We start from the raw sequence: 12,358 nt of genomic DNA, 5'->3' as shown, positions 1-12,358 counted from the left end.
TGGAGGACAAGCCTTACAAGAAGCAGTGCAAGTGGAGCAGCGACCTGCCCTGAGCCTGCTTTGGTGCCCGATAACTCCATGCAACACACCATCTTGCCTGTCCTGAGTGACCACCATCACAGATGGAGCCCAAAGTCATAGTCTAAATGAACTCAGTGCACATTTTGTGGACATTTTACAAGGGTGGTCCATAGACTAAGGGAATGATATCTGTGTGTTATATCAAAGGATGTGAAGGGTGATGGCAGTTAATGAGGTTGTATTGTATAGTGTGGTACCTGAGCATGACGTAAATGGTATGGAATAAGAGGTGGAGAATGTGCTGGTTTTGGCTGGGATAGAGTTAATTTTCTTCATCGTAGCTAGTATAGGACTATGTTTTGGAATTGTGCTGGAAACAGTGTTGACAATACAGCAAGCAGCTGTGTGGTGCTTAGTTGCCGGCTGGGGTTAAACCATGACAACTGATCACAATCCTTGCAGTAGACATCAGAAGAAAAGGAGAAGAATGGCCCTGGAAATTAAATTATTTTCTCATTCCTACAGTCTGTGTAGTCACCTGTATAAAGACAGAAACAGAGAGCACCTTTGTAGGAACGTCAAAAAATGTCTGTATTTACTTGTTTTAAATGGAAATAGAATCACCACATCTCTATAATTAAACCCTTTTTTAAAAGACAGTCTAGTTCTGCAAGCATGAGGTAAGGGTTTAGAAAGTGGTTCATAAAGCCCTGTGGCAAGACCAGGACTCAGCAGACTGAAGCAGGGTGTTCCTGTTCTGAGACGATGGGCATATTCTTGGCCGGGGCACGGTAACAGAGCATCACAAAGGTGAATGAAGTCTCTGTGGCCAGCAATACCACATCAGTGTGTACTACTTCGTATCTGTCCTGACAGGGTGACTTGGTGGAAACCTGCTCAGCTGATCTGGTGCCTTTTGCAAGCATTAGAGATAACTACCGGTTTTGCTTCCAGTCACTACTTTTTTGCACCATTCACCAAAAATAAAAAAAATAAAGACTGCCTGTACTTGTGACCTCTCTGTCAGTTACACAGCTAAAATTCTAACTATTTTAGATTCATTCAGTGCTATTTCAAATGAAATCTCACAGGTCTTTGGATAATGATGTTAAATTTTCCCAGGCACAACCGCAAGTGCTTCACTTCGTAACCCTTGGAGTCCTATTTGCCTTTTTTGTACTTGTACTGCAAGGGCAGCACATGATCGCCTCCAAGATTAATGCACACATATCTTTCATTACTTCCAAATGGTGAACTCCTACCTGACAACAGCAATTCTTTTTACATTGGCCCCAAAATCCATAACCTTCATGTTGCAATAATAAAGTCCACCCCTCCTCTGTTTCTCCATTCCTCAGGATTAACCAGTTCTTCCAGTATGAAATCTTTGCTCTCCTGCATACTGCCAACACCACTTAACTTTACATCATGAACAGTTGTCACTACCATGCTCCCTATGTGAAAAGTATTAATGAAATAGCAAGTAAGAAAAACCTCAGGAGTGATCCCAAAGAAACTTCATCTGTAATCTTCTTCAGTTCCAAGACCAAACCTTTTGCCAATTTGTTATTGATCTCAGATTTCTGCTACTATCCCCACCTTCAATATAGCTAATTTTCTGTGTGATACAATTTCAAATTCATTACAGAAGTCCACACAGACTAAAATCTAATATTTTCCTTGCCTACAAAATCAGTTACTTAAAAATCTTCATTTAATGAAAATATCAGGTTATCTGGTGTGATCTTTGTTTAACACACACATGCAGTGATATATTCCATTTTTTATTTGCTGCCATATTTCAGTTATTGTTTCAATAAAAACTCATTATATTGACACAAATTACTGAGGCAGATTAAGAATTTGATGGGTGAACTTGAACAAAGCAACTTCAAATCTTGGCCTCTCCTATCTTAAACTAGGAATAAAAATACAGAGTTTCTTTAAGAGGTATGGTGGAAAAAAAAAAAAACCTGTAAAAACTAGATAACAGTAACTGTATCGTTGGTTCTTCTTTATATTGCATATTTTTCTAACCCAAGTATTATTACTGGGTAGCACAGTCAAATTACAAATGCAGTAGTATCATTTAAGCAGAGAAACTTAAATTTAAATGCTTAAACCACTAAACATTCAGACTTAAAACTGTTATTGTTATTATTGATATTGTCTTATCACCTGGGAAGCACTTCTGCAAAGCATCCTAACACAAAACAGTGCTCCATAATTACTACTTATGTGTGAGAAAAGGCAACAGGTGGATTCGATGGAAACCAAGGAGATGACCATTTTCGAACAGAGGTGACCGTAAAACCTAACTTCTGTGGAGTCTTACAGCACTGCATCAGAGTTTTGAGCATGGATGGCATGAAGGACATATTTCTGTAGATATTTGGAAGGGGGCTTATATGAAAGCACTAGAACATGAGCACAACAGCCTGGAGGGGGCATCCCAATTCTTCACTGGAAAGGAAAGTTTACAGAATCAACTGGATTCTGGTGCAGCTCTCTGCCAGAGGCTGATGCTTTACAAAGGAGCCTCCTAAACTAGTTTCCTTGGATGTCTCCACTGGCAACAGCCATACTTCTGAACAAGCAGAGGCATGCCTTCCCACCCCACCTCCTTCCAAATGGGAAGTTTCCTGGTCCCCAGGTCTCATAACCTCCATCCTGAGAGTTGGTTAAAGCCAGGCTTATACGGGCTTTCAAAGCACCGTAGTTTTCCCCTCACCACTTATCCCAAGATAGCTTGGCACCTTGCTCTTCTAACTTTGGTCTAAACATGCAGCACTGAGCATGCCCCGAGGGATGCCCCAGAGCTGCCCTGTGACTGGGCTTACTCAGAAACAGGCCTTCATTCAGCTGCAGTGACTTTTTTTCCATAGAAGATTTACTCACCACTATCTATTTTCAACATACCTTTTTCTCTCCTTTGCGAGCCCTGATGCAGCCCCTCCTGAATCGAGGCTACCCTCAGCTCCCTGATCTGCCCCATGGGTCACCTACATGTCACCTTCACCAAGCCACCAACCTCAGGCAATTCTCCATTTCCACAATTCACCCATCAAGTCTTCAGGGCCTCTACTCAAGCGAGCTGTGCATCTCCACCAGCTCTACGTCCCACAGACCCACACAACTTCTAACTTCATGATCAGCTTCAGACATGAGTTGTAGAAAACCAAGAAGCAGAATCTGAAAAGAAGGTGTTTCCCACCTCATTGTCCTGTGTGCCCTCTTCAAGTGCACAGCTGATAGCACTTGGCAGAAACTAAGTCAGTGCCATGAGCATTAGAGAATGAGGATTGAAGCCTGGATGTCCACAGGAGATGAAAGAAGCTACCCGGCGCCAACACAACATGATAGCAGTATGAATGTGATGCAGAGACCCTCAGTCCACCATGCCATAGGTGGGAGAGGTACTATTTTGAAGTGACTTAAAAGAGGAAGGCCAGAAACAGGAGCTTCTCCTGGGACAAGAAAGGAAAAGCAATTTCATATCTCACTGAGAGAAGAGTGAAAAGCTGTCCAGAGGAGAAAAGCAAGACAACAGCATGTTGGGGGTGGGGTGGTGGTGTGGAAAAGCAGAATATGACAATAAGATGCATGGTTGTTCCGGAAATCAGGAAGAGCAAGATTTATAACACAGCAGAGTGAGGGGGAAAAAAGTATTAGAAAGACAGTTAATGGATTTATTTTTAAGGGCAAAATTCTTCCTGCACTAAAGGAAGTGTGTTGCCAGTTTCAGAGTTGCAATAGCAGCCTTGCTTTTCCCTTGCTTTGAAAGCTGCGTGCCAACGATGCGGCGGCATTCTGTGCCCACTTCTGTGCGGTGTGAGCAAGTGCATACCTAGAGAGGGACAAAATAATTGCACTGGAAATTTATCAAGTAATACATGTTTTTGAAGCAACCAATCTTTCTGAAATCTTGCCTGTTTTCACTTACGACTATTAACTTCTAGGGCCCATGAACTATAAATGCAAACTTTAGGACAATTCATATCACTAAGGCAAAGCGGAAAGAAAAGTCCATCTTGTATTATATGGAAATAATTATTGTTGCAATTTTTCTTTGCTATTAAAGGAAAGCCAGCATAACTCTAGCTAACGCTTCAAAGAAAACAAATCTCAGGGATAATACTGCCAAAACACTGTTCAATGTCATATTAGTAAATGCTTGTCAGATCTTCAAAGGTGTAATTAAAGACACGGCTTTTAAATGGTTAAGGCCATTTACGAACTTAGACACTGGTGAATCTTTACATTTTGCTAGAGAGAGGCCTCCAGGAGCAAATTTCCAATTCATTTGAACCAGAGACTATATGTCAATTTTTATTTTCTATTTCTATTGGTAAATGTTTCATAATGAGATCAAGGCTAAGGTCTTAACAATAAGAAAATGATAATCATATCAAACAGCATTATTACACTTCTCAAAATATATTAAAAGATGTTTGAGAAGAGATGATAACAGCAAAGTTGGTTTTACACAGTAGGACAAGAAATGCAAACTTTTAGGAGGAGTCTTTAGACCTTAATAAGAAGGAAGAAAAAATAGCAAGATACACCCAGAATTTTAAATCTCTTTTTGTTTGGTATTTTATAATGGCAATGGTTTCTAGGATTCCTGCAATTTGGCTATACCCACAAGGTGATTTAACTTAAAAGGTAGTTATTTTTCTTCTTTATCCACAAAGAAATTCCATTAACCTTGAGCTTGCAATGTCAAAACAGTAATGGTGAAATCTGCAGTTTACGTTGCTCTTTGCAATTCCGAAAACATTTAGTAGAAATATGGCTGAAAACAATCTGCAGAAAATGTAGGGGTAGCTAATGGAAAATAATGACAGATCAACACAAGGATTTTAAAAAAGAGCCCATTTGTCTGCCAACATCACTGTCACAGTTACTTTTCTTTTTTAATAAATTCTAAAAAAGAAAAAAAGTAAGAAGTGCTAAACTTCAGTCAGGATTCTGTACTTTAAAATTAGGCCATAAATATGATTTAATATGGGATCACCTTACCTTTTTAATACAAATATTTTAAACCTTATTTTACGCTCCCCATGAATTATACATCTGCAGTTCATATCATTTTTTAATGATGTGGCCTTTAAGGAATTTGACAATGGACTGATCTAAGATCAAGGGGAAGTTCTCCAGAATGCTTTTAGGAATAAACGTCAAACTGACATTATAATTTTTTGGCATTTTGAAGTGAAGTATCAATTTTATCAGATAATTATCTACTGGAGGTCAGTGTCTGTCAGTTTCCAATCATTTTCTATTACAGAAATGATACAGAGAAGGTATATATGCACTGGAACACATTTTCCTGGCATAGTTATAACTAAGTAGTCCTTCAGGCTTCAGGAAGACAGCATAGGTGTAACAAAGATGTTTAAGCTGCTCTCCTGAGCCAGACAAGATGCATAGCATGCACGAAAGCTTTAAGTCTCCTGTTATGGTACTGTCCTAGCAGGGATAAATTAGTGAAAAAAGCTTAAACTAATCATGGTCAATATTCAATGCCATCTCAGAAACACTGTAGTTTTCAGCATAATTATATAAAAACCTAAATTTACCAGAAATCACAGAATAACATAGAAAAACTTGTTCAAATTTATTTCGTATTCACTATGCCCTTTAATTCTGCTAGGGTGCCGCCTCTTTCCTTTTTATGAATTTTATTCCAGATCTTTATATTGCCCCTTATTTTAGAACCAGATTTGTTCTATTTCACCATAAAGAGGTGGAGCTGAAGTCTTACCCTAGTTTATGAACGTAAAGAAAAAATAACTGCAGTTACCTGATTAGTTACTATTTCCCATCCTTAAACTTCCCTTAACTTACTTCCAGCTCTCACAGTTGCAAATTATTTTTTCCAAAGCACGACATGAAAAAGAAGAACACTGCAGATAGATAAACAAAATGAGTTCAAAGGTGTCTCTTGATCTACATCAGTGTAATCATGGTGAGAGTTTGCCCCATAATGTCTGCTCATTTTTACAATGGTAAAAGACATGCATAGAAATGCTTTATTAGGTGAGATGAAGTGGAATGTTATGTCACACAAATATTTTAAGGTTTGGGTTTGTTGTTTTTAAAAATAACTGCAGTTACCAGTTTAGTTACTGTTTCCCATCCTTAAACTTCCCTTAACTTACTTCCAGCTCTCACAGTTGCAAATTATTTTTTCCAAAGCACGACATGAAAAAGAAGAACACTGCAGATAGATAAACAAAATGAGTTCAAAGGTGTCTCTTGATCTACATCAGTGTAATCATGGTGAGAGTTTGCCCCATAATGTCTGCTCATTTTTACAATGGTAAAAGACATGCATAGAAATGCTTTATTAGGTGAGATGAAGTGGAATGTTATGTCACACAAATATTTTAAGGTTTGGGTTTGTTGTTTTTTTTCTTCTTCTCAAGATTACTAAAGTTAGTGTGATCTGCAAGGAGATACAAATTCGGACTTCCCAGGATCTGGCACTGAACTCCTAAGATATGGCCTGGTAATCTCTTTCCAAGACAACCCGACATTAAGTGCTATTGGCTCTACATCCGATAGAAAGTACCAGGCAAAATTTTAAATACAGGTTTTTGACTTGCAAAGCAGAACAGGAGGATAGATTCTGCACCTGTCACAGTCTCTGTGAGCAGGTATGTGGCTTTGTACATCTGCGTCACTTCTTTGAGCGTGCTTCCCTTGTCTCTATGGCTTGGAGGCCTTTGTGGAGATTCTGCTCCTTTTAGGCTCTAAGCACTGATGGGGTGCAAAAGCACAGCTATAATTCAGATAATAATAAATGCACTCACTCTCTCATCACATTGCACTACAAGAGCAATGCTTCAGGGGATTCAGTTGGGAACCTGGTAAGCTCCAGGAAGATCTTCCACCTGTGAACGTGCCCAAACGGAAATACCCCTCAGCTGTAGCCCCACAGGGCTCATTATAAGAGATAGAGTTAAGAATTAGCTTGCAGAGACTCAAAAAAAAAAAAAAAATTGGTTTAGAGGGTCCTTTCTATGTGATTCTTAGGCGATTTATGTTTTTCTGAGAAAGAAAAGTTCTCCCTGCATAACCTCCATATTTAAACACTGCAAGGGAAGTCTAGGGCAAAGGAAAAACACTCTCTTTAAAGAAAACAAAACACCAAACCTCGTGTAAAGTTTTAGTTTTTGGGCTTTTTCTTTGTCTTTAATTCTTACTCTGAATAAGCCAATTGCCTAAAATTGTCAGAGAGTAGCATTACAGTCTGTCATCTCATACTGCAATATTGACTGGGGTTTCATAGGTTAAGACATAGGCTTCCCTGCCTTACGTGCCAGCCAGGCTATTACTGCCTCCCTCCACATCAAGGAAGTAAACGTATGTCTAACGCAGGCTTTTGGAGCTCTGCACAATGTCACCGAGAGATATTCTCTAGCCTCAGGTGCAGACAACACCAAATTAGGTCCTTTCTGGCTACACACCTTTTAATTCTGGTATGGCCATCCTGAAGGTCAGTTTAGACCCACAGTGCAAGCAGATGTAATGCGTATGACATGCCCCTTCCTGTGCATGCTGGCTTCACCATGCCACAATGGTGGCAGAGGTGCCAATGCATGGAGAAGCCTGCTTTAGCCTTCCACAACCTCTTAATCCTCAAAGGTAATAGAAACACTACAGCAGAAAAAAGCTAATGATTTAGCCTCAAAAGCACGGTATCCAGAGGGTTAGTCTGGTGTAACACAAACTATATTTTATCCTGTTGGCTGTCTGTTTTCTCCCGCAGGGTGCTAGCTATTCATCCCATAAAGCCTAAAGTGCACTGGAAACACATTAATGAATCAGGCCTTGTGTTACAGTTATAGATGAGATATTGCCCCCATTTCACAGTTGGAAAAATAAGTGCACACAGAGAGCAAATGACTTTCCCAGTTGCAGAGCATGCATATCTGTGGCAGAGCTGGGAGGGTTTATAGACTATCCCTCTGCTTGAGCCACCGTCCTACATCCTATCCCTCCCCAGGACTAATTCTATTCACATGAATGGCAAAAAACAGACAGAAGTTCCTGAGAACAGACATGTCTCAAAAAGTCTTTGGCACAGATTAAAAATGGACTCAAAGCTTTAAAAAGACAGTCTGGGGCTCTGGAGATGCGTAATGGGTTTTTAAGCTTCATTTTTAGGTTTTGTGGTTATGCAGCAAGATTTTAAGTAGTCGACCAGCCCAGACCATCTGGCTGTTCCTGCCAGTGATGATAGCGGTGGCCTCTGCTTATACATGCTGTGCTCGTCAACAAAATTCTGCAGCTGACATGCAGCATACTTGTTTTTTGTTCCAGCTGGGCTTTGATCTACAGCATTCAAAGATGAGCAGTTCCTTTCAAGATATTTGCAAACCTTGTCAGAGTCTGATTGCAGCATGTCATCAACATTAGGCCGATTATTACTTTTCTGAGGAAGCACTGTTTCCATGAACACACTGGCTTTTCTCCTACTATCTAGTGAGCTAGATATTAGCACGCAGTACTGTGGCGGCAGGTCCATAGCAAAGTCCCAGTAACACTGCTGAAACAGAAAAGGATTCAATTTCCCTGTAAATGCTGAAAATTTGCCAACAGTATTTCAGGACAATGTTGCTGTGTATCTCAGATTAAAAAAAAAAGCCTAACTATACCTACACTAACTCTGACTTCTTCAGCATGCTTCAGTAGGTACAGAAAGTCTATTTCACCTGAACAGTGTATTCATTATACACTAGTGTTGTAGCCAGAAAAGAAATAAAGGGGAATAATCTCCTTAGAAATGACAAAACATTACTTTTTCTTCATTCTTTTTCTTTCTTCACTTTTCACTGTTCCAACCCCCACCCTCCACCTTTTTTATGCTTTGAAAATGAAAAACAACCCCAGACTTTCAATCTAAAATGACTAGACTTAGGTAAAGAGATAACCTTTGTGAAAGAGCACACGCATGCCATCTTTACAGAAAGTCATGGCACGCTCAGAGCAAATGCCCAGTTCCACTACACCGTTCAGCAACTCCTCGGGAACAACGAGCAACCAAAATGCATCTGAATGAAAACAAGGAAGGTTCAGTCTCTGCTCCCCTCCCCAATATCTTATATACTACTGTACAATTGCCGGTCTCTGGAGAAAAGCAAAGTCACTATAAATAATCAAAAAAAGATAAATGTGTCTTAAACACATAACCCTATTAACACAGACCCTATTCAAACTTCTGTTCTCTACTAGTGCCTTTAGTCCACATAGGGGTTGCCCTGACGCAGACTCCTCAAGTGAAGGCAAGAGACTGGAGGGGACCTAGACCTCCTCGATATCTGATCACATTTTGGCAGTTTTGCAGATTTTCTGCCAAGCACAGTGGAAATGTTAAATGGTAAATGAGCCAAAGTCCTACTGGCATCTGACAAGAGAGCCTCTGGAAGAGAACTGCTTTCCTGCACCAGAGCAGCTGAGCTAACAGAGTGAGCATTTATTTTCACTGAAGCATGTTGCCACAACCCTCTGTTTATTTTAGCATTGTCAAATTTTCCAGTAAAACCTTTGGGGATATACTCTACCTTCGATGCATGCATGTAACTTCCATTAACTTCAGGGAAAGTATGTATTGGGACAGGAAAAAAAAATCCTTAAAGAAAAACTTCAGGATCTTCCTCCATAACTGCAAGCATTTGTCCATGTTATTACTCCTAAAAAACTTAAAGGTAATTCAGAAATAAAACAAATACCCGACAGAATGAGCAGAAACTATATAACTGGTGGTGTCTCAGTTCTCGATGTTAAAAGACTAACATAGACATTTTGGTCTATTGCACCCACTGTTTTCTGATTATACAAATAATAAAGGAAGAAAGGAATTACTGACGAGGAAGGGTAGAAGAAAAAACCTAGAAACAAAAGAAAAAAAGAAATAAAAAGTCATTACTTCTACCCTTATTCAAATAATATTCTGAAAGAAACATTGATTAAAGGAAAAGAAAGGTCTGAAGGCATATACCATTACAGAGGAATAAGCACAAGCATACTTTCAGAGAGTCTTGACAGACCCCAGGGTACGTGTCCTTCTCTGCTTGTTTAACTCTCTTGAAATCCGCTAGTGTCAGAAAGGAATTAACATGATGGTTTGTACCCACTCAAGACTATTTGTGAACTGGAGCTAGCTGGTGCACATAAGATTAAATAAGAGAACACCAGTGCTGTTTACTAAACTGTTTAATTAATCCATCAAATGTATTTTTATTTCTGCACCTAGATCTAACTGACAGCTGGGGCATCGTAAGCGTAGTCTCTGCCTGCTATGGATATATCTCCTAAGCAGTTTCAGTTTCCTTCCCTCTCCAAATGACTTTCCCAATTGTCACTTTAACAATTGTACACTTCAACAAAATGAGCTTACGCCACTAGCCTGCAGTGCCTTAGTTCCCAGTTGTCTTCTTTCCCTAAGCAAAATAAACTAAATGCCTAAAAAAGATCAGCTTGCCTTTTTTTTTTTTTAAATTTATTTATTTATTCATTCTTTGCTGATGGTGCTTGGAGTAAATTGTAGCTTAAAAGTCTCACCATTGACTTATTTCTATGTGTCCTGATGGTTTTCCGAGCAATCCAGCAATAACTAGGACATGAAACGAAACATATTCAAGCCATATGCTTACTTTTACAGGTTGACTTATCACATCACTCTCTCCCCACCTTTTCTACTTTTTCTGCAGTGTCAGTCTCTACCTAATTGTCAGTGTCTCACGCAAACAGCCCTGAACCGTCTTTCACACTCCTGCTTCTAATAAACATCCCTGAATGAAGAGGAAGCTGACAATATTTATTCTTTAACCATGCTCACCCCCGTGATGCCTCTTAAATCTTTCCAAGGTTTCTCTGTCCCACAGAACAGAAGGAACCAGCCAAAGGTCTGTTAAATTTGGGGATAAAGAGCAACATTTGCTTTTACCTGTTCTTTAGTAGAAACAGAGCATCTTCTCTGAGGAACTTGTGCTACATCACGATACACAAGGAAATATTTATTTTCTTAGATAAAATTACTCACTGAAAGTAGGAAAACTTGATTTATTTTTTTAATTACTATTTATTTTAATTTGGAAAATAACAGTAACAGATACTACCCCAGAGCACTAACATGTTAGCATCTAGCACATTTTAGGAATAAGGCACATTTTAGGAATAAGAAACCAAAACAGACATACCTTTCAAAATTGCTTTCAGTACAAGCGTTAACCTGTATGGAAATCCATTTTGCCCCATAACTACCCTCCTGACAAGAGACCATCATCAGAATAGTCTCTACAAACTATAATCTGGCTTTGAAAATAGAAATTGAGAAGAAAGCAGTGCTAAAGTTTTTTTATATTTTCCTAGATTTCTTCAATCTGTCACTCCTCTTGGCAGATTATTATCCAAAATATTTCAAGAAAAGCACACAAAATAAAATGTTCATAGTTGTTTCAGGTAACTTCAGATTTCTATGAGAGGATAACTTGAAATAACTGTGAAAATTTTATACATACTATGTTATCTGATAACTAAAACTACATTTAAACCAAACTCCTTCATGTTAAGCTTGAATATGAAAAAAGTAATTTTCTTATTAGGAGAGGGAGTAGAAAGAGGTCAGGATATGCCCTAACAATTCATTGCAACTGAAAGACTGCTTCTATCTGCAGCAGTGATCTGCAATAGTAACTACAAAAAACTTCATCATTCTTCCTTTGGCCTAATTACTAGGCCAAATACTAATACTTTGGCCTTGTATTACAGTATTCTCCAGCTTTAATGTCACAGTGAGCTAGTGCAAGGTCTACAGCAATAGGAAAGATTTTAATGGCAACCGCTGAGCATAACAGAAAACAAGGGGAACAGAGAGGAAGAAACAAACAGACCTGGCAGCTGTACAAACCTCCCCATGAAGTCCACACCACTCTAGAGACACATGTTGGAAATCAAAACCTTTTGGCAAGCTGATCACCTTTGGTATTCACTCATTTAGCCACTTTTGGTTTTGTACTTGGAGAATTAATAAACCCTTCCTAAGCAGTCCAGTGTCATCAGCCCAGTAAAAGAGCGGCTGTCTCTGGGAACTTGCTGGAGAGGTGCTAAGCACTTGCAGCTCCTATACAGCTCCATGGAGCTGTTCTGCAACTTGTCGTCAGACTTCGTTTGCACATTTCTGCTTATGGCTCAATTCTTGTGTGCTTTAACAACCTCAGAGCTCAGATACAAAAGTACAAGGGCCAGTCCCCCTCTTATTTCTTTCAATTTTGCATGAATAGTCCCATTACTTGTTACAAAAAACTTGTTGCCTTCATGATCGGGG

Source organism: Aptenodytes forsteri, unplaced genomic scaffold (assembly GCF_000699145.1).
Source record: "Aptenodytes forsteri isolate BGI_AS27 unplaced genomic scaffold, ASM69914v1 Scaffold2, whole genome shotgun sequence".
In the NCBI taxonomy this organism is placed as follows: domain Eukaryota; kingdom Metazoa; phylum Chordata; class Aves; order Sphenisciformes; family Spheniscidae; genus Aptenodytes; species Aptenodytes forsteri.
Note: the sequence above shows the minus strand (reverse complement) of the source record.